The sequence below is a fragment of the Rutidosis leptorrhynchoides genome, unplaced genomic scaffold (genome assembly GCF_046630445.1).
Source record: "Rutidosis leptorrhynchoides isolate AG116_Rl617_1_P2 unplaced genomic scaffold, CSIRO_AGI_Rlap_v1 contig275, whole genome shotgun sequence".
Taxonomy (NCBI): domain Eukaryota; kingdom Viridiplantae; phylum Streptophyta; class Magnoliopsida; order Asterales; family Asteraceae; genus Rutidosis; species Rutidosis leptorrhynchoides.
In genome coordinates, this window is record NW_027266520.1 from 1 (window position 1) to 23,386 (window position 23,386).

Consider the following 23,386-nt stretch of genomic DNA (forward strand, 5'->3'; position numbering starts at 1 on the left):
TCAGTTTCCTCTCTTTATCTATAATTTTGTGCCATATAGTAAAGAAAGCTGGATGGAGAGGAACAGTACTTTTTCCTACTATCTCTATACAATGCACTTAGGAACAGTGACGGACGCATGATGAATGCCACGGGGACAAGTTGTATAAAAGAGTTGAACTATCCTCTAAGAAAAGTGAATTTCATTAATTGGAGGGCATTTTGGCCCCTCCCAACTCCCATGTATGTATTGGGTCCATCCCTGCTCAGAAGGTCTTTTGAATGGCCCACTTCAATAAAACAAACATAAAAGAAATATACAATGCATGCTAATAATCAAAAGCCAATCCAAGAGTGAAAATAGGGTTGAAAGAGAAAACAATGTATGAGGCAAGAAGAATAAGTAAATTTTTTTTCTATGAGACGTGCCACAGCACACATCTAATCCCAGATTGCCAGTCTAATAAATGAAACGCAATAGCTATATAGAAATATAGCACTCAATATATAATATATTTTCTAGGGCACATGAAAAAAAATGGAAATAAAGTTTCACTAACCTTTAGATCCCGCGAATAAGCCCAAACTCTCAATAATAGCTCGAAAGCAGAATTTAGAAATGAACTACAGAAAATGCCAGAATGTTCAGACTTGATACATTCAAGATTATCATGCAGACATAAGAACGTGTAAAAGAACACAAAAAAAAACTTCTTCTCACATGACGTCACTGTCAAGGGCGAGTGTGAAGGGAAATCCACAGTGTAGAGCAAAGCAGCCTGGCACCAGCATTTAAATGCTAGGAAAAAGAAGGAAAAATGAAACAATAAATACAGAATCTTCATGGAAACTATCAGAAGGAAGGAAAGGAAAGAGGAAAAAAAAATCAAAGAGAAAACAAAAGTCAAAGGCATGTTCAACAGCACAACTAAAGTTTTTAATGAAAAAAAAAAAATTAATAACGTGATTGAAAGAATTAATGAGAATATAATTTCATACAGCTCGTCAACTACAAACTCCAAGAAAAGGGGAGAAATTCAGATACCATTAGCAAATATTGGCCGGTGGACTTCTCTTACATTTCCAAGAATTGGTAAAACCCGTGATAACACACCTTTGAGTCGTGGAGTAAACTGCAATGCTTCAATAGAATTAAAATGTAGGACAAACAGTTCAGTTTAACCATGAAAAAATATAGCAGATCTTCAAATATGGACTGAATACAACAAAGGCTAACCATCAGCAGAAGCAAAGTCTGCTAGCGTTTGAACCATAGTGGGCAAAGCTGAATTTGACCCTGACAAATGAAGAAATATTTCTTCCATCATCTGTCAAAAAATAATTGTAAGAAATAGGTAGAGATAAGTTGTGCCATATCTTTGAGTTCGTTCCCTTCTTTTCCATGTAACAGAACTTGCTTGATAAGAAAATGGCTAAGATGAACCTACCAGGTCAGGCAAATGTGATCCAATCGATACAAGTAGGCCAGATGCAGCTCTTTGCCAATCAGCATTTAGTTCCTATGTCAGATTAATCAGGCAACATGAGTTATGACAGTAGTGAGTGATCCACAAGTGAGACCATTGAACAAGGTCAATTAAAATGCACATCAGATTAAAACTTGTCATCAAACATAAATGGCCATTCTTGACTAGAGAGAGAAAAAGAGAGGCTGAAAGGAGAAACATGTCAACATATTCATGGAAGAAAAATTCTGCATAAACCTTCCTGGAAAGTCAAAAATTAACATATGGTTCCAAACTCCCTACTGATAGGTGACTTGAGTCCAATGATTAGAACCATTGCAACCAGATAAATTTTGACAGGAATAGTTTTAATTGAAATACAACAAAGGATGCTATTCATGCAGCCCTCATAATTACTACAACAGCGAAATGGAAGTAAAATCAAGCTTACTTTGGAAGATATCATCTCTGCAGTCGCAATCTTAGCAAGCTTTGCCATGAAAGAGGAATCGATATCTCTCTTATCTAACGCGCGAACACAATATGCCATTACTTGAAAGATCCCAGCCATATTCCCATATCGCTTGAAAATCAAAAAGACAGTTTATTTACTTAGTGCAGAGAGAGAAAGGAAAGATGCATTTCATTGGTAACAGAGTCGATGTAGTACCCTGCGTCCTCCACGTGCAGAAGTTGAGCAACAATCAAGAACAAGAAGTGGATTCCTACAAACAATGATACGAAACTCAGTGTCGGTATGGCTGACATACATGGACTGGTCTATACAGGTAGGAGAAAAGAGGAAAAAGGGAGGATACTTACAGCGAAGCTATATCCTTGAGGGAGGACATGGAAGCTTGTCGAACAATCTGAGATTCATCCGCAAGAGAAGAAACTAGGACCTCCACTGCCTCTGTATACATACATACATACATATAAACCAAAAATTAAAGAAGATAAAATTAGTCAGAAATTAAAGCAAGAATTATAGGAAGATGAAGTGAATAGTATTTGATAGAATTGTACCTTGTGAGGGAATTGAAGGACCGGAGCTAGAAGAAGTCATAATTGAATTGAGAGAGAGAGAGAGTGGAGTGCAGTAATGATCAATCAAATTAATAATTCAAATGAAGAAGAAGAAGAAGAAGAAGAAGAAGAAAGATTTTTGGTTTCTTCCCCAAATTAATCGGTGATTTTGATTTGTTTGATGAATGAATGAATGTTGATGATGATCCTTTTTCAAACGAGTCATGTTATTATACGTGGGTTGGGTATATTATAATATTACTACATACTACTACTTCCGTATCAAAAATAAATACAAATTTTTATATATAATTTATATTGAAAAATTTGCATCTATTTTACGACGAAGGGAGTATATTATATTATATTGCCAAAAAAGAAAAAAGTAATTAACAGATGGATCCATCCATCCGCTACGGCATTCCTGGTGTAGGGACTGGGAAAGGGAAATTATATAAAATAGCCAATCACATTAGAATAAGTCCTCAAAACAAAGTAGCACATCAATAATTTCATAAAATAAAACTAGTACTAAGTTCGGAAAACAAAGTAGGACAAGTGCACCCAACAAGTTCACAAGGAAAAAAAAAAATGTTTAGATTTTTTTGAATCCATTTCGTTTAGATTTAAAATGTCGCATCAGTTTAATAAAGAACATTATAGTATAGTGGAGCATTGACAGTTAAGGAAAAAGGAGAGATGAAAAGAACAGAGAGACAAGTATAAGAAAAAATTAAATAGAGAAATCCCAAAACACAAGTGTGCTGCGTGCATCGCTACAACAACTAACCTTCCAACTCAAACGCTATTATTTACGGAGAGAAGAGAAGCCCATCAAAACGACAAGGTCCAATACCTTGACGACAATATTCTTCAGGGTCCATCTCAATTATTCAAGCCTGTCCAATCCTTCCTTCCAAATATACATAAGGGAGTGTGTGGAAAGTCACATGGTAATTGATTTTTTTGTATAATTATATGTAATTATACGGTTTGACGTGTTTGGACGATCATATAATGACATGTATTTCGGAGGATGTAATTACATTAGTATCAATTTTGACCTCCTCATGAGAATTAGTGTATTGGCCAACTCTCTATATTGAACTTGTGGTGGGGAAGAATGAAGAAAATGCTTTTGGGTGAAATGGCCAACTCTCTGTTTATCCAAGACTTGTCGGTACATAGTTTCTCCAAAAAATGACGATCTCCATATAGTATGACTGAATAATTGGTACTTCCAGCAAGTTATTTAATGAGATACTAAACAAATGGAAGAAATTATAAGCCCTACTGGCACAGTACAGAAAGAATGAGAAAGATGATGTCAAAACTAACAACTTTACAACATCAGAAAACTGCTAAAATAGAGAACCAACTGGAGGTGCGAGGCCAAGATATCGCATTATCTTGTAGCGCCGGGTGTTCTCGTTCTTGCTCTTGTCAGATTTTTCTGGACATGTTACCTCCTACATAATATAGGTCACATCATCAAGTTGTACACATGGCTATACTAATTCAAGCTTTAACAGAATTTTGGGGAAAAACTTACATCTGACTGAGCTTTGCGCTTCCTATCACTTTTCCTTCTCCCTTTTTTCTCAACCAAGTCGCCTTCTGTCCGACTTGATATCGATGATACCACTTTCTCTGTTCAAACAAAATCCGAATCAGCCAGGACCAGTTAATCTCTTTCAAGCAATAATTATGTTGTAGACCAGAAGATACATACAAAAGGCTATAAGAAATTTAACACTGTAGCTTCTTTCCAGAAAGAAAAATTATAGGTTTTGGTGGTTGAAATAGCATCAGGTTAAATATCAAGTGTTTCTTTTTTAGAAAGTAAGGCAGGTTAAAAACAATGAGATACTATTCCAAATAAGTTTGATCCAGAACAAATAGAGATCAAATAAATTTGGAAGCTCTTAAGCCTTACCAGATGACTGATCATGCTGACCAGAACCATCAGTGCTTGGTTCAAGAGATGCTTGTCGTGAGTCCGGTTCAGCATTTGATACTGGTACTGCTTTGTTGCACTTCTTGAAGCAATGCAACTTATATAGATCTTTCAGTTTTATTTCATCATCGTCCCTGTTTTCTGAAGTAGAAGGAGTGGCAGTAGACAATTCGTCATCTCTACCAGCGAAAGAACCAAGTACGGATTCTGCATTCAAAGACAAACAATCAGTCTTTCCAAACAAAATATTATTGTTCAGCATAATTCAAGAAACAATTAACCAAGCCAAAAATTAAACACAGAAAACTACAGCGGCGCAATATGCACCACTTATGATTATAAAAGTATCATTTCTATGAAACAAAAGCAAACTCGTAGCTGCTTTTACAAAGAAGCTACTGATGACACATACACACCAAATAATGCACTTCATTGATTAAAAAGTTTCTTTGTTCACGATTCTTCTCTAATACAGTTTAATGCATTCAACAGTAAAATCACAAAACATTTTTACAGATAAAACAGACTAAAAATAATTTTATTCTCCATCTATCATCAATCAAATTAGATAAATTGACTCAACTCTTAACTGGACTTTTGCAGAACAGAGCAATATACCCATTATTTCTATCGGTTCCAGCTCAAAATTACAGCACAAACACTAGTTTGTAACAAATCTATGCAGCGTTTTTTTCGTTTTAGTCAAAATTATAGCACAAACAGCAGAGCAATGGACGTAATTATCCTAGTAACCAATCGGACCCAACTTCCACAATGTTGGCCAAGGATACAAACATACCGCATGGAAGCCAGAGGCAAGAAACACGATTTGACTAAATCAGGGATCAAATTGGCATACCACAACTGAATAACCCATCTAGTTATGCTATCAAATCAACATTGCTAACACAAGAGTGAGGTTTAGTCCGAAAAAATGTATACAACTTCCGCCGTCTTGACTAAGGATCAAAACAACATAGCTAACACACACTTCTAGGGATACACAATTATTCAAAGTCCTTTCATGTTTAATAAAACCCAATAAGTTACAGTGTATGATCTATGCAAGTTAAGTTATGATAAAGAAACCTCAAATTATAAACCAAAACCAAACTGTATGAATAAGAAGAAAAAAACAGAAGCAAAATACCAAATTCGAATAGCAACGCGGAGTAACCGATCTAATTATGCCATCAATTCAGCAATGTTAAACATAAAAAGAGAGGACCTTGATTTAAGAAGGGAGAGAAATCAGTGCGTCGTCTTGGAGCGGGGCTTCTGGATTGTTGCTTACACTTGGGTAAATTGTCGATCAATTGAATTATGGGTTGATGCTGAGGACTTTCAGATTCTGCAATTGCGAGGTTGCTTTCCATTCCCATGGCGCTTTTTTCGATTTAGGTTTTCGATTTTTGCAAAGGGGAGGGTTTTAATACAATACAACAAATCAATAAGAACAAGATGGTTTCTTTTTTTTTTTCTTTTCGTCCACTTTCACGAATTAATAAAGTTTTTTTGGGCCACCGCCAGACCACATCTACATCGTCTCCGCCATTGCTTTGTTTTCCTTCGCTTTCCTATTCGGGGCACAGTACTTTTGTGCACTGTAGCGGAAGGAGGTGAACATTTAAAATGCTTTCCGGAAATTTCGTTTTCGGGTTTACTAATTTGGTTTAGAGTAGTAATTAAACATTAAAACCGGAAATGCCTAATACGGTTTAAGCTAAAACCGGAATAGGAAATCCGGTTCATGGTACGACCGGATTCAACAAAACCGGTTTAAGATACGACCGGATTCGACAATTCCGGTTAAAGGACGACCGGAATCAACATTTCCGGCTACTGGTATGACCGTATACAACAAACCCGATTTTATGTTCAACCGGAAAACTTAATAGTAATTAAACTTAATAGTAATTAAAAATTTAGTAGTACAGTTAGTAATAATTAAACTTAGTAGTACAGTTAAATTTAGTAGTGCAGTTAGTAGTAATTAAACTTAGTAGTAATTAAATTTAGTAGTAATTATAGAAAAAATTTAGTTAATTTATTAATTATTATTTAAACGAAAAAAATTAAGGTGCACAGTAAACATAAAAAATAAATAGACGCAACCAATTGGGGAGTGCAATTTAAAATTAAACAAGATCGGTATTTCGGTATGATTAATTAAACTTAGTTATTACGTAATATATCTTATAATTTTCTCTATTAATTAATTCCATACATCTCGTTTTACATGATTATTTTGTTTAAATACGATTAATTGGAATCAAATTTTTTTAAAAAAAAACAAAAAAATACCTTAATCGTAGGAATATACGTCCGTAGAATAATTTCGTCGAAAAACTCGTGCGGATTTAGCTTATGTCTGATTTGAAATTAGTGAGATTGAGGGAGTTTTAGAGAGATGGAAGAAGAAAGTTTTAGTGAGACGGATGATGAAGGAAAGTAAAGCAAGAGACAGAGGAGGAAGACAGTGTAGTGAAGTGGGAGTGTGCTTATTTAAACTGGGAGTAAAGCAAGAGACGGAGGAGGAAGACAGGTCTCCTCAATTTTTTCGTCCAAGACACGTGTATGTCATGCACTGGACCGGGTTTGGCGGACATGACACGTGTCAACAAGTGCTGCATGCATTGGAGGACCTTTGACCGGGTTTGTTGAATCCGGTTTTATGCACTGGACAGACTGGGAGGCCACGTGAAGTCAGGGAGGCCACGTGAAGTCATGCATGCATATAAGACCCTTTGACCAGATATGTTGAATCCGGTTTTAGGCCGGTCTTTGTCGGTTGTGGTTGACCGGATTTCGGAAATCCGGTTTTAGTCGTCGACCGGATTCTACGTTTCCGGTTCATGGTCTAAGTTAATTACGCCATTAACTTTGTAAAACCGGAAATATCATTTCCGGTGGTACTACCTCTGTTCACGTTCAAGCCAAAATGTATTAAAATGTCTAGCTTTTTTTAAGAGGAAATACATTTATAATTTCCTGTCCTATTTGGGACTTGGGCGAAGTTGCTGACGATTTCTTGGTTTTATTTTATTATATACCTTAGTTAGAACATCTTCAATAATACGGAGAAAATTTAACTGCATTTCTATCCATATCTTACCTATTGTTCTCTCTAAAATTTTGACAGGTGTCATTTTTCTTTAACTGATATCTAACACTCAATTAACAGAGTTAGCACCGTTATCTTCACGTTATCTCCACACAATTAGTGAACTAATACGTTAATAACTCTTTTCATCTCCCGCTCTTTAACATCTCTTGATCTCTCGTTCATTCTATCACTCTCCTCTGATGTGACTAACCCTTTCACGTTAACAATCTATCTCAGGGACAAAATTTGAAAGTAATTTCTTCACTCTTAAATTAATTTAAGTAATTTATTTTGAATACAAAGTTATTAATATTGCAATTACAAAAAGATGAATTTTTGACTTTATATACAAAGCTTGCAAATTTCTCCCGCTGATCATGTATTTGTGAAGAAATTATATTTGTTGATGGAACATGAACAAGATGAATGTTCAATTGATTTGGGCCATTCAAACAAACAAGATGAAAATTGTGGTTTTGGGAAGCAGTTGAACAAATCAGAAAACAAGGTTCAAACTTTTTATCTATCTAATTCATTGTCTCTTCTCGTAGAATTTTAAAATTACATTTACTTCTCACATATCACATAAATATTTTTTCAGGAATATGCAAGCACTTCTAATCTTGCACCAGGAGATGAATTAACTGAGACAGATATTACACTATATATTGGTTTGGAGTTCGAGACGGAAGATCATGCTTATCGATTCTATAACATGTATGCTAACATCAAGGGATTTAGTGTGAGAAAAGTGTGGAGCCCCGCTCCCGATCGCCTCATCCGATCGGAAACGGTGCCGTCTATTCGTTCGTTAATTTAACTATATTCGATTATCCATTATTAAGAACATAACATCAACTCGATCACAAATATAATTATACAATTAAGTCTTTGCGGAAAATATAATACATTTTAACATAACACGATACTTATAAAATAGAGAGAAAGAGTCCTAATGTCGCGGAGCCCACCTTATTCGATATCGTACAATGATGAATGCCGCTAACTTCTCTTTCAAAATTTCCAACTCAACCTGAAGAAAAAGAACATGGATTTTTCGGAAAAGGTAAGCTATAATGCTTAGTGAGGTTTTATTGAAAACATTTCATTGGAACATTGTTTAAATCATTTTATCATCAGAAGTCGTCATAAAATATCTTTAGAAATCGTGGAACCCCATCAGTGAAAATATCGAGATGACTGACAATAGGAGCGACCTACTATAGTATCCTAATCTATCGGCAGCCCGTCAACATGGGCGCAATTAAAAACTCCAGCTAGATATACTAGGGGAGCCGTACCAACTGATCAGACCGTCAACATGGGGTCACAAGGACCTAGTACTCTATAGGGATTGGATCGCCACGAAGTCGACCGAATCCTCTATCAATAAAACATTTTAATTAGGTTCGCATTTATATAATGTGTATAATAAAGTAAAAACTTGCTTTTAAATTCATCATTCATCGCTAAGCAAAAACTTGCTTTTAAGGTCTTTGAAGGTTCTCTCCAGTTTTCAAAAGTACAATACGTATCTATGTCATATATTTAAATAAAACTTAAAGCAGCGAGATAATCGAAAACTATGGCATAGTAATATATATATTTCATAAAACATCAACATATTCTTCGTAAAGCAAATGAAAGTAACACTCACCTTATTTAGCTCCTCGATTCGTTCCGTCCGATTAACTTTGCAAATTATCGACCTATCGAAATATCGATTATTAATTTCATACATACTTACGTGTAATAGAAAGTTACACGAATTAAATCCTAAGAGTCATACTCGTCGCAGTAACTTTAATTAAAATTTAAAACATTTATCCAATTTATTCTATATTAATATTTATCTTAAAATCATTTTCTTAGTTTAATTATTTAATTAAATATTTTTAAAAATTCACATAATATTCCAAATAGTTTAAAATAATATTATGTCATTTTTTCATAATTTTCTAAATCGTAATATTACTTGAAATAATTTTGAAAACACTTAGTTATATTTAAATTATTTCTTATAATCTTAAATAACTCAGAAATCAAGATAAAATAAATCTGATCCCAAAAATTCTAAACTTTTGATATTATGTTCAAAATAAATATATTTAACTTACTGTAAAAATTTGGTAGGTTTGGGACCAGTAAAAATGATTTTATTAGGTTCGGAAGATTTTAAAATAAGTTTAGAGTTTCAGTTTAGGGTCGGAATACTGATTTTGCCCTGAACCGAATTGATTTGAATTGAACCGAACTGGACCGATTTTAAAAATAGGAAAAGATAATTTGACCATTGACTATTATTTGACTGAAGGAATTTACGTTGGTAATCTTGTAAATGTTTTAAAAAAATAAGGGTAAAATAGTCTTTTAACAGTTTGAACCGGTTTAGGTTAAGTATAAATAAAATTGAACCGACCGGTTCATTCATTCTCTTTTTCTTCTTCCTCTCACCCGATCGACTCTCTCTTCTCCATCTCTGTTCATCGTCGACTACGTCGGAGAAGGTCGTCTCCAGCTCGTTTCTTGGCCGTTCTCGGTAGATTTCGACATGGGGAGTACGATTCTACAATCGGTTTTCTCTAATTTTGATCCGTTAAGTTTTAATTTTGATTTTGAAAAATTAGGGTTCATCGTCAATTTTAGGGATTTTGTCCGATTCTCACATATGTTATTCTACTCCATCTCTACAACGTTTTTACATAAAATCGACTTTAAAAACGCTCTAATTTAGCCTGAATTTCATTTTAAAGTTTCGGGTTCTTACCGATTTGGCCGAGATCGATGATTTCGGTGTTGGTTGGTTTTATGGTAGGTTGGGGACGTCGAATTGAGACTCAATTCGGCTGGAAACGGCGACTCGGTTCGTGACTCAGTGTTGACTCGGCGTCGACTCAGTGGCTTCCCGGCGGCTGCTGGATCGACGGCGTCGACGGGGGTGATCAGTGGACAACGACGAACACGACTGAGGTACGTTTTAAACTTTCTGAAAAAATTTTCTTCATGGTTGGTTCTAGGTTGTCGAATTGCTCTCTGTTTCTGTCTGTTTGATGTTTCTGCTATCACAATGAAGCTGTGGCGTGTTTATAAGCTGTTAGGAGGTTAGGATTGATTAGGTTGGCAGCTGGTAGGTTTAGAAAAATAACAGTAGGCCTTTTGACATTGATTTGAGTGTTTTCCTGTTGAAAGTTGAAATTGTAAAGTATTTTGTGACCTAACTCCAGACAGAATGAACTTGTGCAGAGGGTAACTTGTTTTAACTTGGGTGAGATGTCTTTGACTAAAGAATTACATACTGGTTCTGTATAATTGTAGGCTTTCCCATGTGTAGAAAATGGCTTGACTTGTTTGTTTTTCTTGTGTAGTGATTGTCAAAAGGATGAATGCTTGACTTGGGTTGCAGGCTGCCATGGAAGACTCTTCTTGCAGAATGTGGCTGCCGGTTGGAAGTGTATTATGTATAGGTATAATGGTGAGATAGCTAGTAGTATATGTAGTAGAATAAGGTCGTATTGGATGTGTCTTTACGTATTGGACATTACTTCTAAAGATTGTAATTTGGCTATTGGAAATTGAGTGTTCAAAGATGTAATTGGACATTATAAACAAACTTTCTTGTTGTAATTTTAGTGTAGAAAACATTTCTTAGTAATGCATATTGTTACTTAAATTCATTCGTCTCAATTTGTATTTAATCGTCAAAATAAAACGTAACTTGACATAGAAGTAGGAACGTCCACTATTGTTATTAACGTAAAACGCAATTTATCTAAACGTGAAAACTTGTCGAAATTGGTTCGTTACAAAAAGACTGGGCGAATAAAAGTAAGTTGGATAAGAAGGTGGTGGTATCTCGAAGGTATATTTGCTTTAAAGAAGGATTTAAGAAAAAGGTCAATCTTGAAGGAATAAAGATTCGAAAAGATATCAGATGTGGTTGTTTAGCTAAATTGGTTATATCTCGACAATCAAATGGAAAGTTTGATGTGAAACATTTTCATGAGAACCATAATCATGAGTTGGCTACCTCTCAGAGCAAGCACAAATTGTCATCTCAAAGAAGAGTTTCGACTGCTCAAGCTACTCAAGTTGAATTGGCTACTCGTTCTGGCATACGTCAAAAATTGGCATTTGAATTGATAAGTAGACAAGTTGGAGGGAGAGAAAATGTTGGATGCACTTATAAAGACGTAAGTAATCATTTGAATTCAAAGAGAATGAATGAAATGAAAAGGGAGAGGCATATACTTTGATTGATTATTTTGAGGCGAGAAAATATGAAAATTCTTCATTCTTTTATAATATTCAAGTGGATGTTGGGCTGATGCCGAAATGATTTTAGACTATGTAATTTTTGGTGATATGTTAAGTTTTGATACTACATATTGAACTAATAAGAATAAAAGACCATTAGCACCTTTTGTTGAATATAATCATCATCGTGAAACTGTGATGTTTGGTGTTGCATTAATATATGATGAAACCGCTGCATCCTTTGAATGATTGTTTAGAGCTTTTCTCAAGGCTATGTCAGGGAAGAAACCGAAGACAATTTTTACGGATCAAGATGTTGCTATGGCTAAAGCAATATCATGTGTGTTTCCTGAGTCATATCATAAATTATGTTTGTGGCATCTGCTCCAAAATGTTGTCAAGAATGTCAATCATGCATTTAAAAAGTCAGATACCTTTTTGACAAATTTGAATAATTACATCTATGATCATGAGGATGAGGATGAGTTTCTAAGTGCTTGGTCTTCAATGCTTGATAAACATGGGCTCACTGAAAATAAATGGATGCAAGACTTTTTTAACAAAAGAGAAAAATGGGCATTGGTGTATTGTCGCCATACATTTTGTGCAGGTGCTAATTCAACCCAATTGAGCAAGAGTTTCAATGGTCGGTTAAGAGGGTATATGAAATCTACACAAAATGTGCTTGAGTTTTTTAGAAACTTTGAAAAATCATCGGAGGATATGTGAAGTACAGAAATAGATTCACGGTTTGATATGCTTCAAAAAACTCCATCACTAAAGTTGGATATCCTTTTTCTTAGGGCAACAAGAGATGTATATACAATAAAAATATTTGATAAAGTTGAAGAGGAATATGAGAAATCATGCAGCATTATCATGGAAGAGATTCATAAGGATGAGCCACTAATTGAGTACAAAGTGAGTAGGATTGAAGGTTCAAAGAAGCACAAAGTGATATGGAACTTAGAAGAAAAATATGTTGTGTGTAGTTGCAAAACATTTGAGTTTATGGGCATTCTGTGTAGCCATGCTATACGAGTACTTAACTACTAGAATATACTTATTATTCCAAAAAAATATATTCTTAAAAGATGGACTAAGCAAGCTCGAAGTGAAATTTTTCTTGACAGTAATGGAAAGGTTATAATTGTGGACCCGAAAATAATTATTTCAAATCGTTCTAAGAGTTTGTGTAGGGGTGCAGTAGAAGTAGCAAACAGAGCTGCTGAATCAGAGCATGCTTCATTTTTATTTGCTAAAAGAATTGTGGATTTGGGGGTTGAAATTGAGGCTTTCTTGACTAAATAGTCAATGAACAAATTGATTTCATTGATGCTGAAAAGTCAAAAGAAAAGATATATGAAAGGCCAAAGACAATTAAGAAGAGACTTGCCGAAGTTACCCCAAAAGGATATCGTCGATCAAAGAGTTGTTTAGAAAAGAAATAAAAAACTTGATAATCTAGTTACTTTAGATTATGTTGTATTACTTAATTACTCAAAAATGATGAATGTCTTCTAACCTCTTGATATTGGCTATATTTCAGATAAAGTTCCTCCAACATACATGGAGCAGGGTATACACAATTAGGATCCTCTTCATTATATTTTGATTTTTCTATGAACTAAGCTTCATGCATATGGTTCATGGATTTTTGTCAACCATTGTTGCTGGAAATATTATAACCTGCAGAATTATATGGTCATTAAGTTTTATGAACTTTTGTTTACCAGTATTGCTGGAAATATTGAAACCAGAATTATATGCTAATTTAGTTTTATGAATCAGTATAATGGCAAATTTGGTGTAAAAATACTTATCTGTAGGTTTATCTTTGTCAAATGAATCACAAGACACAATAGCTTTTAAGGTTCAAAAGAGAACAATACCTCAAATAATCAATGAAACAGTAACTTCAAAGTGACACCAATGGAAAATTTGACTGCAAAGTTGCTATTTTTCTCATTAACTTCAAAGAGTAGAAATGACAAGCTTAAACAGTCTAAGAGCAAGTGGTTCCCTCTCCTATTGGTTATTTTCCATCTAATCTTGAATGGAAAACTTAACACAGACATGTAATAGTACAAAAGAAACTAACAACTAGTTTTTCCTTTCCCACAACAAGTTTCTACATTTTCCTATGTACTACACCAGTCTTCCTTTCTTGCATGAGAAGTCTTGATTCTTCAATCTTCATGACAGAAATACATTAATTCTTGATTCCAGATTTCTTCACTCATCTCTGAAAATTACTTGATTGGAATAAAGTCTGCTTCTAGCTATCTCAGTCCTCCTTTCTTGTGTGACAAGTTTGCATAAGCAAGACAAATTGGTGTGATGATTATGACACTAAAACGAGATTACAGTTTTACCTCCTAAGCCACCATCTAAGATAAAATCAATTTAAATACATATGCCAAAAATTTGAGTTTATGGGCATTTTGTGTAGCCATATGTATCCTACAAACCAGTCCTGACATACAAAAAGAAAACTGGCTAAGTTAATTAAATACATATGTCATCAGAGTGCGATCCAAATAGAAATGAGATTAATCACACAACTCTCATGAAAAGAAAAAGTAGCATGAAATGTAGCATAAGAAATCACAGCAACTAACCATAATCAGCCACTTTTACTAGAGAGTTACCTGGTTTCGATTGCATATATGGATTGTGCCAGGACTTTTTGAACCTTATGAAGGAAAAAAAGTTCACCAATACCTGAAAATCAGTTTTTGCCCTTATCGAAGATCCCAAAGACAAAAAGTCCATCACCTCCAAGTTGACAAATTCAAGTTTGAACATTGATCATATGAAGTGAAAGTATCAAAGAGTGAGTACCTGGCAAAGCCGAGCATGTCGACTTTTTTGGCAGCAGCGAGCTCCATTTTGTAAGACATTACCAACACTGAATAAGAACAAGCAAGTTGTGGAAAGAGAATTATTGAAGAATACCGACAATTGCAAGCTCTAAATTAGGATTTCAAAATTCCATCTTTATGAAATTGCAATAATTTTTCTTAACTCTGTATTCAAAACAAGCTTAAATTAGTTTCAGAGTGAAGAAATTACTTGCAATTATGAGTTGTGACTGTGAGGTAATTTCAAAATTTTCGCGATGGGATGTTCTCTGCTTCAATTTTCTTCTTTGCATCTTCTTTGGTGAGATTAGACTTAGAGCGGTCGTCGATGATCAAGCAGATCTCAGAATTGTCGGATTCAAGTCGGAAAAGGGGGTGTGGGAGAAGGATTTTATCAGGGTTAGTGCGAGATTGAGGGATTTTTCTAGGGTTAAGGTCAGATAAACGAATTCATCTTGTTCAAGAAGCTGGGGCTTTTTGCTTGGTCAATTATTTTTCTCTCCATTTGAGGAGAGCGGTCACAGCTTTCTCCACCGTATTCACATAAACTCGCTGAGTGGGTTCAAGTGTGTTCATAGCAGCAGTCATGGAGGAAGGAAGTGATAGTGAAAGAGAAGAAAGGAGAGAGATAGTTTCAGAGTGTAGGGGAAGATATAGGAGATGAAGAGTCAGTATTAACGTGTTTGTGTGTGGAGATAACGCCAAGATAACAGTGCTAACTCTGTTAATTGAGTGTTAGATATTAGTTAAAAAAATGACACCTGTCGAAATTTTAAAGAGAACAGTAGGTAAGGTATGGTTAGAAATGCAACTAAGTTTTCTCCCAATAACACCTCCCACGAGAAAACCCATCAGACCTTTGATGTGTCATTAACTAGTATTGGTATGTGTCCGATTTCGGTTTGGGACTCCCAAATTTATGAAACCGAATCGAAGTCCAAAAATTTATAGAATCGAATCAAAACCGTAAATTTACGTTTCGGTTCTAGATAGTTCCGGTTCGATTCTATATAATTTTAAAAAATATATATATGAGTCATATTGGAACTGTCAATTTCACTTTCAATTTCGATTCGGTTTCGGCAATCAGAACCGCGTTGACCAGTTCAGTCCGTTTTGACCTGATTCGATTTCGGTTTCGAATCGGACCGTGGCCATGTCTAGTGCATTGTACCAATGCCAATTAAATTAGATTAATATTTTAGAAAATAATTACAATATAAATTATAATTACTAAAGGAGTGATTCACTATGTAAGTCTACAATAATTATACCAAAATCTTAATCATTTATTTTATAAACAATCAATGGCAGTGTTGTCTTCACACCGTTTTGAAAAACACGCCTTTCTCCTCATAAATTCCTTCCCGACGAAAACTCTCAACGCAACCGCTCTCCTCACAACCGCTCATCCAACCCACAATCTCCTATCCACGACCTCCACTCCTCCAATTAACTTGAAATCACCTCCTTCCACTATAAATATAAAGGAATTACTATTTTATTAAATGTGAAGACAACACTGCCACATGTCATAATTTGATTTGTTCTTAACTTAATTTTTTTAAATGCTTAAATACTGGAATTGGGTTGCTAACTCGCCAAATGCATCACCGCCGCTTCTTATGCCTCCGTGTTTCCCACGCTCCTTACTCTCCACAATTGCTTTCCTCCTACATCAACACAACGACACCGTTTTGAAAAACACGCCTTTCTCATCAGAAATTCCTTCCCGACGAAAACTCTCAACGCAACCGCTCTCCTCACAACCGCTCATCCAACCCACGACCTCCACTCCTCCAATTAACTTGAAATCACCTCCTTCCACTATAAATATAAAGGAATTTCGAAAAAAATCCAGTGTTATAAACCCTAGATTGATGATTGAAAAACTGAACAAATTGTGGATTCCGCACCAAACAAAAGTATGTTTCGGATCTCCACGAAAACCCTTACATCGTGTTACTTTGATAAATTTTCAAAAAAATCAATGTTGGGTTTTTTGTGATAATTGATAATTTGGGAAGGTTTTGATTGATAGGAAATTGTGAGTGGTGGAGGTAACACTGTGTGGGGAGATCCTGCTGATGTTGGGAAGGTCGTCGGAGGACCTGAATTCGATGTGGTGCTGGATAACAACGGCAAGGATCTCGACACTGTGAAGTATGTAGCTTCGATCGATTTCATCATTGGAACTTAATTTCGAATTCGTAAATGTGTTCGATGAAATGCTCGTGAGAAAAATGATTCTGATGTTTATCTTATCTTCTAATGCAGGGCAGTGATAGATTGGGCAAAGAGTGCTGGCGTGAAGCAATTCCTATTTATCAGCAGTGCCGGAATCTACAAGCCGACCGACAAGCCTCCCCACGTTGAAGGAGTAAGTTGTAATTTAAGTATATCATTAACAATCAAAATGGAGTTGTCAGTTTATCATAGAAATAGTATTAACTACATATCTCGCAATATGATGCGGTTAAAGCGAATACCGGTCATCTCGGAGTAGAAAAATACCTCGTAGATTACAACAAATATCCTTTGCTAACATGTTATCTATTGAAATAATTAGTGGATACAATCACATTTTTTCTTTTGTCTCTCTGAATCCATAACTTTAAAATATGACATTGAAAATATATTGACGGATTAGTTATAAGTGCACTTTTAGCCAACTTTTGCATTGTCAAGTACTGGTCGGTTAGATGATAAGTTGGCTATTTTTGCTGATAACTTGATTTTTTATCTCTTTTTCAATTCGTAGTCTCATGGCATTGAAACCGTCGGCTTTTAATTCGGCTTACTTGCTTTGCTAGCAATCATTCATATCCAATATCGTCCTTTTTTACTTGCTTTGCTACTGATCAGCCCTTTTTTTCGCAAAACAGTGATTAATATAAAATTCAGTTCTTTTTCCAACTAGATTTTTTCTCTATCTTTTCTGGTTTCCTGTTTTCCATTTTGATTGCTGGATTTTACAAATATTGACGTAATCACAATCATTTAACCCAAGAAATAGCGAAAGAAGGACCATTATGATCATGGCATATTTCTTATGTAAGCATTTTAAAATAGGGTGATTCCTCTTCTTTTAAAAGCTTAATGACAAAAACTTTATTTTGCAAGGGATTATTGTTTTTGCGTCAGTTTGACAACTCTTGGATTGAAGATATTGTTCGATCAGGTAAGAAATAAACAATATCTTACAAGTGTGGGTATTTTAAATTGTCCTACACTGAAGCATTCCATATTTTGTTTCTCCATTTTTTCCTCATAGTTTCTGCATTTAGTTTAGCTATACTTGCTAATGATCATTTTAGCTACTTCCTAATGATCATGATAATATTTCTTCTGTGTGATTTATTCTAATTAAAGTATATGATTGTATGGCTTTGTTTTTATTCGATTTATGAAAGTTATATACATTTTGGCGTTTTGATTATTGTTGCATTATATTGCAGGACATTTTATCATCTTTTTAATTGTCTCGACCGGCCTAAACAGTTAAATCATTTACGCTGGTGGTTTGGTATGCGCCAGGTTAGATTTTGTAGTGTTTTCTTTTCAGTGGGCATGTTTTTATCTTATAGTGAATTGCTTTCTATGTATGAGTACTTTACTGAAGTCAAGCTTTCGTCCAAGTAACTTCATCCTCCGTTAAAACTATTTTTCCTTTTTGCTTCACGAGAATTTTCTGTTCGTTAGCTTACAATTTTGACGAATTCATTTTTCTATGGCATTATTTGATGTTGTTTTATTGATCTGTTGCCCTATGATCCCACCAGATGTATGAGTTTGGGTTCAGGAGTAACTCATACTGGCACTGATATATACATTTACAGGTCAAATCAATGGATCCTGTAAACCAATTTTTTTCATGAATGCTGGCATAGGAACAACAAGCTATTCCAACAACTCTTTACTTCATGTAAGTTCCAAGTCTTTCTCCCATCCAAAATTTACAGTTTATCATTTGTATTTTTCCTGATTTTTTTTCAGAGAACAGCTATATCCACAGCAAAGCCGTTACTAGAAGGGAGCATATTAGAGCTGCTTTGTGATGGCCGATTTGGGTTGTTCTACGGGTCCAAATTTTATTCACTTTTACCGTCATTCACTCTCTCCGCAGCTAGGGTTCTACAAGCGAAACACTGCAAAAATAAAAATCAAGGTTCAATTTCATTTCAAAGTTCATTATATGATTATGGCTTCTTCTTTTTTCCTTTCATATCATATGAAGCATGCTTGCTTAAATTTGTAAAGAAGTAGATTTGTTAACAATGTATGAATTGATATATTTTTTTTAATCTTTTTAGAGTTTTTTCAGACTGAAAGAGCCTGTTGTGTTACTGCGGTGTCGAAAAGTAGAACTTAGATGAATCTGGGCTGGACTCAGCAAAGGAGGGATATGCAAAGAAGATTGCTCTTAATCAACCTGAGATAATAGCTGATGATTGTGTCTACCTTCCTTCTGCATTTACCTACAATGATCCTATGCTTTTTTTTTGGTGATTTTTTTTTTCTTGGTTGGCATGCTCGATATGTTTTGGACATAAACTTCCGATTAAATGCTCTCCTCGAATCTGTTTAAACTCTCCAAATACCTGCTCACGAAAGTGCTTAATCCAAGTATTTGTTTGTTTATGTAGACCATAACATTACATATATTATACATATTTGTTCATAATTGCAACATGACAAAACGTTGTTTATATTACAAGGCACACAAATAAAATTTATGAAAATATCAGGTTGAGAAATATTGAGGAATTGATTGGGACTTGGGAGCGATGAAAGAGGAGAATGATCACCATATTTGAATTGGAAAAAAATCATTTGTAATAATGAGATTGCTAGAATTGTGGCCGAGAACTATCAAGTTTTTTGTCGACAAATCATTAAAGTAAGGTAATTGCTATCAAATCGTTAATCTTTTACTAAATACACAATTTAACCTTTTTATGTTTACTCTTTTTAAAACACAACCAATAATTTACAACTTCCCTAATATATATAACCATTCTAAAAAAAATCGATTTTATAATTTTGTAAGAATGTTTAATGATATGTGATGTCCATTAAAATTGCGCCAGATATTATCAAGATACACGACGTTTGGCCGCTTAATGATATGCGAGATATTACACACTCATAATATAAAAATATTTAAAATAAAAATATGTTTACGAACGAGTCATGCATCATACCATGTTCGTACTAATTATTTAATAAAATGTAGAAGAACTCAAATAATAGAGTTCTTGTAATTTGTAAATAGGGATAATAATCAACCGCATACCAATTTTATTTTGAAAAATATGAATCCAAAACTGACATTATAATCGGATATTCTAATGATGCATGTACTCGAGTGGGTAACAAAATGTGGAAATCTAATCCCGAATATATTGAGTATGGAGTATCCAACGGATACCATTTACCCATTTAAAGTTAACCTTTTAATAAAATTAAAAAAAATAATATTATAAATAAAAAGGCAACATGAAGAAAAATAACTTTAAAAAAATAACTGAAGATTATAATTAATATGATTTTGTATCCGTCATATTTTTCTTAACATTCATAAACTATCCAAACGCGCATCAAGTTGTAATTTTCAAACTTTTACGAGTTAAACAAATGGGCAGTGATAGATTGGGCAGCCCTGAGACCCGGCCCAACAGCTAGGCCACAAAGACCATAGTCTAGGACTCCAAAAATTCTGTCATAAGTATATAAATTAAGGCCAAGAAAAATATATGTTTGGTTAAAAAAAGGCATACTGCAATGTTGCAATTTCTATCTGTTTGATCTGAGAATCCGCATAGTATACTAGTTAATTTGGCCCAAAAACAAATAAAATAGTAGTTAAAAGAAAGTATGGGGCCCATGTTGTACAGATTTTTTATTTCACTATGAAATGTAGTAAATTTATTTATTTATTTATTTTTGAAATTAAACTGAAGATATTATTAAAAAACGTCGCAAAGAACGACATCAAAGAGATGAGAGGATAATCCTCCTTACAAGCTACTTTTTAGATTAGCAATATTATGTGTAAGAAAGTTATCCTCCCTCCTTATAAAATCAAACTTACAATCCTCAAAAGATCTAATAAATCTCCTAATATCCTCTACCAAATTATAACAATGTAGTACACAAAAGTCCTGGTTATTAATAGCCTTAACAACAGAGCTAGCATCGGATTCAATCCGAAAACATCTAATAATACAAAAAGTTGCCAATTCCAAGCTAGACAAGCTAGGACTTCAATAGATTGGATGTCGCCTTTTGCTACGGAGTAAATGTAGTAAAATTATTAGAGCTCGGGTGTATAACCTATTTAAGTAAGTATGAATATTTAAAAAAAAAAAAAAAATCTCACATAACAAATAATAATGTGATGCTAGACTAGACAAATAAATTAGTTGAAAGTTGATATTACTAAAATTTTAAATCTAAACTACGTAATAGATAAATATATATATATTATTTCTATTATCTAGGTATTTGATTGCAGGAAATAGCAAATTGATTATTAAATTAAAAACTTAATGTTACTGTTCTTCTTCTTATTATTATTTTCACTCTTAGTTAAGTAGTGTTTATTACATCTTCAACTCTCCATTCTCTTTATTATATAAAAAAAAAATCATCTTATCATTTGTTATAGATATTGATATAATTGATTAAGTTTTACTGGATAAGAAAGAGAAGTATATTTGGTTGTGTTATTCTCAATCTCAAATTATTCATTACCATTTTTTTAAAAAGAAAATTCTTTGACTTTATATGTATACTCTACTCTTACTTTATTTAATAAAATTAATTAATGAATCTTCATTTTTTAACTATGTGAATTACGGTCGTAAGTTCGAATGAAAAAGGAGTTCAATAAGTTGACGAATAACATAAAAATTCGATAAGACCTAATTTTTTGTTTCGTGGTTGGGCCGACTCTAAACTCCTGACATCCCTTGACTAGAACATTTTGCCGGCTATGCGAAAAAAATTTTCCAACAAAATCTTACCAAAACCAAGTCTAAATTCCTAAACCTTATGTAGTGGCAATTTTTTTTTTTGGCTAAAGGTTGAGTGAGGCATGAATACCACTAATTTTATTCAAATTGAAACCCACAGTCATCCGTTAAAGGGAGAAATAACCCCTATCTTAAAACTATTAAATAAAATCTTTCAGATCTTCTTTCCAAAAGGAAAAAAAAAATCTACAATCAAATCACTTTAAATTAATATAGTCGAGACCATAAAAGTTATTATTTTAATGAGATATTAATTAATGTATAAAATTATTAATTTATAAAAATATAATTTGTTCGTCATAAAAATTATATATATTAGTGACTAAACTCTTAATATTCTATACATTCTAATATATAAATGCGGGAAGAATTTAAATGATGATAGTGTCATACAATAACTAAAATCTACTTCTTTGATTGAAGTATCGTAATGCAATGAATGTTGATGACGTTTTAAATTATTCAAGAGAAAATGATCCAAGTTCAAATTATTTATCGATGATCAATTAATTGAGAGTATTACTATAAATGATAAAATTATGAAGTCGAAAATTATAGTGTTGAGCTAGAAAATGTTTCACGTACAGATATCCACAAAAACAACAATCATCTTATATAATTTCTTTTTATAATATGAGAATACTACAACGAAATTTATAAATGTGGTACGAAAGTTAGAGATGATACAAGGAGACATTGATTTCAAAAGGAAATAAATTACTTTAAAATCATATTTTCTAAAATCTTCTTAGTTAAATTATGTATTATGTTTGAAATATTTTTATTTATGTGAACTATTAATTTAATATTACATGGACCTATATGAATCTCTCTCATTCTTTTTTTCCTGTTATCTTATAAGTTTTTTTTCCTATTATCTTAGAAGTATCAGATATATGATGTTCTTAATTTAACGAGTATTAATTAATCGGTGTTCGACTGTATATATATTAAAAAAAGAAGGAAATATTCTATCCGTCTTTAAATAGTTGTCATTTTTCATATTTCTATGCATATTAATATCAATAATAATTATGATGTTCAATTTTATTTTAAATTACTATAATACCCCCCAGTTTAATTAATTAAACAAATATTGAAAAAAAAATTAAGCCAATATTGATATTCTCTCCTCATTATGTAAAAGATAAATTTGACAATTTACACTTTTTATTGGAATCCAAAAACGACAATTATTTTAAGACAAATTTTTTTCTCAAAATGACAAACTGTTCATACACGAAAGTAGTAATTGTTTCAAGAAAATTCTCTAGTGAAAAGTCAAAACTAGTTGAAAAACTTTAATTAAGAAAATCTTAAACATTCATCCTTTCTATATATTTTTTTTGTACACTGAAAACAAACGAATCTACACATAATCTTCTATATATGTCAATTAATTTTTTTATATACATAAGATAAGTATATTTGAATACAATGTACATTCTGTGATAAAATAGAGCAAAGAAGCTAATAATAACAAAAATTCTTATTGTGATATGCAGCAAAGGTCAAAATTCAGTCAACCAATATTAGATTCTTTTTCACAAACAAAGTCCCTTTTAAATTCATCTTACAAATACACAATTCGTTCATCTCATCATCAAAGCAAAGTTCAAATGAGCTTCATTGCAATCCTCTATGTGATCACATTCTCATTGCTTTTATTCGATAGTACTGTTGTTGTCCGGTCAAAAA

General features: G+C 33.4%; 1 pseudogene; it reads left to right on the plus strand.

The window, feature by feature from the left end:
• Nucleotides 1-6,868: 6,868 nt before the first annotated feature.
• Nucleotides 6,869-12,516, plus strand: LOC139882481 (protein FAR1-RELATED SEQUENCE 5-like; annotated as a pseudogene).
• Nucleotides 12,517-23,386: the final 10,870 nt, after the last annotated feature.